This window comes from Triticum aestivum, chromosome 7A (assembly GCF_018294505.1).
Source record: "Triticum aestivum cultivar Chinese Spring chromosome 7A, IWGSC CS RefSeq v2.1, whole genome shotgun sequence".
NCBI lineage: Eukaryota > Viridiplantae > Streptophyta > Magnoliopsida > Poales > Poaceae > Triticum > Triticum aestivum.
The window spans coordinates 352,917,126-352,923,355 of NC_057812.1; positions in this window are offsets into that span (position 1 = coordinate 352,917,126).

The following is a 6,230-nucleotide window of genomic DNA, read 5'->3' on the forward strand; positions in this document are numbered from 1 at the left end:
TGTTCAGAAGAGGTGCTCCGGGGATGAGGTCGATGCGATGCTCAATGCCTCATAGTGGATGTAGTCCCGGAGGTAGCTCGTCAGGGAAAAGATCGTCAAATTCCTGCAAAAGAGAAGACAACACTAGAGGAAGAGTGTGAGAAGTTTTAGCTTGTGGTGCATTGTCCTTGCACAAAAGGACATAGTGTACGACACTAGATGGGTTCTCACACACTCCTCTTATCTCACTTTTGGTGGAAAATAGGACTAAGTTCTTCTTTTCTCTCATCGTGGAGGTGCTCGATTTGGGCTTGTGGCGCTCACTCTCTTTTTGGTGGCTCGCTCTCTCACTATGATCTTCACGATGGGTGGCTTGCTTGTTGGTGACAACTTGGCTTGGAGACATGGTACGAAGTACGTACTCCTTGCCCTTCATCTTGAAGATGTAGTGGTTCGTTCGGCCGTTGTGGATGACTCCTCTATCATATTGCCATGGGCGTCCAAGGAGAATGTGGCAAACGGTCATTGGAACGACATCACACTCTAAGGTGTCTTCGTAGGCGCCGATTTTGAAGGAGACTTGTACTCGATGCTCGACTTGGATAGTGCCGGAGTCACTAAGACATTGCACTTTGTATGGATGTGGGTGCTTCATCTTGGGTAATTGGAGCTTGGAGCAAAGTTCTTCACTTGCGAGATTATGTAAATTCCCTCCATCAATGATGACCTTGACGGATCTTCCATTGATGCTCGCCTTGGTGTGGAATATGTGGCATCTTTGGTCTTCTTCTTGGTGATTTTGGAGAGTCAAGACCTTGGAGACAACAAGAGCGGGACTTGAATCTTCATCGCCAAACACTTGTTCCTCTTCATCGTTCACTTGCGGGTGCATGGTGACTTGCTCAAGAGCGACCATTTCTCCTTCACTCATCGAGTCGTAGGTGCCGTCATCGTTGAGGATCATGGTCCGCTTGTTGGTGCACTCATAGGACTTGTGGCCTCGGCCTCCGCATGTGAAGCATTTGAAGGAACTTGTCTTGACGGTCTCATCGGTGGGGGTTGATGATGATGAAGCTCTCGGCTTGAAGTTGCTTGTAGTAGGAGGATGACTTGGAGTTGACGAAGCTTTCTTGAAACTCGACTTGTCGACGTTGCTCGTAGAAGGCTTGGTAGACGGTGTGGGATTCATTTAAGCATGGGTGTTGGAGAAGCCATAGGACTTGGATGAGAACTTGGCATACTTGTAATCGTCTTGCACTTGAATTTCCGCTTTGGTAGCTTGATGCACTAGCTAGATGAGGTTCGAGTATGGTTGGAAGTCGGCGGTCTTCTTGATAGGATGGTTGAGTCCATTCAAGAAACTTGCCAATGTTTGCTCATCATCTTCCGTGTTGTTGGCTCTTCAGGATCGTTGCTTCCATTGAACTTGGGCATGGTGAACTTGAGCTTGCCGTAGTGTTGCTCTTCATTGTGTTGGGGTCGGGGATGATGACGTCCATGTTGTTGATGATTGTCATGCTCATGTTGCTCTTGGTGAGGACGGTTGTCAACCTCATGTTGCTCTTGTCATGGAGGATTTCCATTGTCGTCATGCTCTTGATGAACTTGATGTTCTTGGCGAGCTTGTGGAGGAGCTTGTCGAGCTCGAGGAGGAACTTGAGGAACTTGACGATGCACGCGAGCTTGAAATGTTCGTTCTTGAATTTCTTCGCGAAGTGCTTCTTCATCTTCACGAGCTTGTCGGCCTCGGTTGGCTACGGCTCGACTTGAATCTTGGAGGGCTTGTTGCACCGCAAATGCTTGAGCTTCACGGAGTTGTTGTTCTTGGCGTTGTGTGTCGGCATCTTGTGCTTCTTGGTGTAAATGCGCTCGCTCTTCCTCATCATGTTGGCGTTGTCGTTGCCGTTCTCGTGCTAGTGTAAAACCCTCTTGGGTTTGACGTTGTCGGGTCTCTTGAGAGATGGTGTCGTTTAGAGGATTGAGGCTTGCTTGACGATCGTTGCGCGCGGCACGGCGAAGAGTGTTCGATGTCGGTGTACTTGATCCGGAGAGGGTGAAGTCGGAGTGTCGACTTGAGCGGGTCCTTCTTGAAGAGGACAAAGTGGAAGAAGAGCGGTTGAGCAACAAATCGGGAATCTCATCCATCCTTGCATCATTCTCTTGCTTGTGATCGTCGAGCTTGTGGTCGAAGTAGTCCCTTGTACGTTGCTCGAAGAGTCGCAAGTCAGCAGCGAGGTTGTCGATGCGTTCACTCATTGCTTGTTGCTCTTGATGCAAAGCACGTTGTGCACCAAAGAGGTGGCTCTTGGTGACGTGGGAGTTCATGTCGTCGTCGTGCTCAATGAAGAGTGGGTTGGTAGAAGTACTTAGCCTATCCATCATTCCAAGAAAAATGTGAGTGGTAGAAAGAGAAGAACGAATACCAAATGTACCTTGACCGAAGTTGAAAGAGGATCGATTATCACTCCAATGTAGGACAAAGAAATAGCACAAATTGGTACTAGTTCTTGTCGGTTTCTCACAGCTACACAAGTAAAAGCTTATGGTGGAGCTTGGCTAGGCTGGTGGCACAAAATTTGATGCAATTGTAAGTGAGCTTCAATAATGTTGGAAAAGATTCGCAAGATTGCAATGCAAGAAGTAGACCAAGCAAGATAAGGTACACGGAAACACACATGCAAAAAGATAAGTGGGGTCGTGCAACCAAGGGTGAGCCAAAATGTGGAATCCACAAAAATGCTCTTGTTGCACAACACTAGAGAGACGCTAGCACGCTTGCACAATAGGTGGATACAAAGAACTTGTGCACAACCTACTTAGCAAAAATGCAACGACTTTTATCCCAAGTATGCTCTATGCAAGGTGTTTCTAGGATATGATCCAAGATGATCGAGTATGACAATCTTAATGTTTTATGATGCTATGGTTCTTGCTTAAAAGCTCTTTGCATATCTTTTCCTTTTTTCTTAAAAGCTTGTTTGGCTCTTTGATGTTTGAGCTCTTTTCTCATGCAATGCTTGATGAACGAAGATAGCAATTGTGTATGCGATGACAACCTTGTGACATAAGAGATGATACCAAGATATGCAACAATGATCTATGTATGCTATGGGAAGAATGATCACTAAGTGACAAGTCTCGTTGCCGGCAATATTCAAAGGCTAGTCTCGATGGTTAAGGAACGCAAAGGAGTAAGGCTATGATGGCTATCAATGTAATGGCAAGAGTGATATGTCCAATACCAAGATGAGGTTACCGTTCTTGCTTACGGTATGGTGTCAAAATGGTGGCATGAAAACCAAGATGTAGTCGAGGTGGTGTTGTTGATGACACGTCCGTGGCGAAGATGAGCGGCAGTGATGTTGATGTCGAACCGTACCTAAATAGCTGAAACACAAGTAGGACACGGAACCGCAACTCAAATTCTCAAAGAAAAATTGGACCAAAATTGTCGAAGTTGGTGTTGGTAAGCGGTGGTTGTGTATGTGCTATATGGTGGCGCTATGCGGAAGTGGTGGAGGTATGCGGAAGTATGTGTGGGCACCAGAAAAAAATTTGGCGAAAAATGGACAGAAAACAGGCGGTGGAGAAGAATTGGTGCTGCCAGGGGCCGGATGTCCGGGCTTGTCGGCCGGATGTCCGGGCTCTGGATCCGTGGATGGATTCGAAGATCCTCGCGAGGAGAGGTCAAATCTGGGAAAAATTCGGAGAAATTTGTGGATGGAAATTGGGGAAAAGTGGATGGAAAGCTAGATCTACCTGCAACACACGAAATCCACGGATCAAATCCAACAAAACTTCATCACACCAACAAATCACAAAAAAAATTGGGGCTATTTTTGTGCGGAATTTTTGAAGTAGGGACAAAATCAACAAAAACAAGGCTAGCAACACAACAGGGAGGCTCCGAAATCGTGATCAACGTGGCTCTTGATACCAAGATGATGTAGGGTGGAACCCTAATCGGCCGATCTTTAACGAAAGGAGCGTATCCCACGAAGAGCACGAGGAACACGAGAGGGAAAAGAGGGAAAACACAAGGTGAAACACAAGAGGAAACACTAAACCAACACGAATAGGTCACACATGTGCCAGATCCTCAAGTACATAAGGAAAGATACACAATCCACGGACAAGTAAGGACGATACAAGGGTAGCCGGTCTTCTCCGTGAGGAGGTCTTGAGTTCTTCCCTAAAAGGGGTCTTGAATCTGCTTGGGGGTCTTCTCCGATGGAGGCTCGAATCTCCGAGGAGAAGATATCAAAGTGGATGAGCAAAGCTCTCACACAAAATATGAGCTAATCCTTTGCTAACCCTAGAAAGTTGGACGAGGTGGAGTATATATAGTCTAGGGGGGAGAGGGGTACACGGGCCTCAGCCCTTCACTGTGCGCAGACAGGGGAGGTCGGACGTCCGGGCGTCGGGCCAGATGTGCGGGCTTTCAGGCGAGGCCGGATGTCCGGGATGGAGCGGCTGGTTTGTTGCTCTCGAGTTCGGAGGGGTCCGGATTTCCGGGCTGGAGGCTGGATATTCGGGCACTTGGGAAGGGCCGGACGTCGGGCTGGCGGGGCCGGATGTCCGGGGCTTGTAGGGGCTTGGCGGCTGGAATGCTGCTGTAGTTGGAGTCTTCAGCGGTCGGACGTCCGGGCTGGGGGCCAGATGTCCGGGCCCTGGAGATGCCTTCTTCTCCTTCCGGCATTCCTCTTCATCCGTGGACTTGGCGGCTTGTCCGTCTTCACGTGTATCTTCGGGAGGGTCCTCTTGGTACCTAATCATGCATAATGTCTCGGACTTCGGTAGAAACCATATCTCGAGAGGGTCATATGTAATGTTACTAAGGAGATAAGTCACCTTGGTCTCGAGAGCTCTAGCTCTAGCTCTAGTCATAGGTCCTCTTGGCGCTTCTTGAGACGGTGGTGGGTCCATGGGGATGACCGTAGGATGCTTCGCATCATTATGAGAGCTAACAAGCTTTGCATCCTCGAGTCTTCTCTTCGTTTGTTGCTTTTGCAGGAATCTCATGGAGGAGGCTTAATGGGACATTTTGGACGCGACAAGACTTTCGCTACGCTCTCCAAGAACTATTATTGGCCCAGGATGTTTCGCGACGCCAACTGCTTCACCAACCGATGCTCTACTTGTCGCAAAGCTAAGTCTAAAGCTCAATCCCATGGCCTTTACATGCCTCTCCCAATTCCATATCAACCATGGGAAGACATTAGCATGGATTTTATACTTGGATTGCCTAGAACTTGAAATGGAAAGGATTCTGTATTTGTTGTTGTTGACCGATGCTTCACATGTTGCTAATATCTTTTGTAGAGAAATTTTGCGTCTACACGGAGTGCCAAAGACGATCATCTCGGACCGCCACGTCAAGTTCCTAAGCTACTTTTGGAAGACACTATGCGCCAAGCTCGGAATCAAGCTACTCTTCTCCATGGCTTACCATCCTCAAACCGATGGCCAAACAGAGGTGACCAACCGAACACTCTCCGCTCTACTTCGAGTGCTCATCAAGAAGAACATTAAGGAGTGGGAGGAGTGCCTACCTATCGCCGAGTTCGCCTACAACTGTGCAAGACACTCAACTACCGGCAAGTCCCCTTCGAGGTCGTCTACGGATTCAACACATTGTCACCATTGGACATCCTTCCTCTACCACTACAAGAGAGCATCAATATGGACGCAAGTGCACGTGTGAACCATCTCAAGAAGGTCCATGAAGATACAAGGCACAGCATTGAGCGCCAAGTACAACGACTTGCGACCAAGCGCAACATTAACAAGCACCCCATGGTATTCAACATTGGAGATCCTGTGTGGCTACACCTTCGCAAGGACCGCTTCCCCAACGAAGGCAAGTCCAAACTTTGACCACGAGAAAATGGACCCTTCAAGGTGCTTGAACGCTACAACAACAACACCTACAAGATCGACCTCCCGCGCGACAAGTACTCTGTGAGCGACATCTTCAACGTCAACGATCTCTCGCCCTACCACGGTGATGAGGATTTCTATCCGAGGTCGGATCTTCCCCAAGGGAGGGGAGATGATGCGGAGCATCCTACGGTTATCCCCATGGACCTACTATCGCTTCACGAAGTGCCAAGAGGACCCATGACTCGAGCTAGAGCTAGAGCTCTCGAGACCGAGGTGACTTCTCTCCTTAGTGATATTACATATGATCCTCTCAAGACATGGCTACTACCTAAATCCGAGATGTTGTGCATGATTAGGTACCAAGAGGA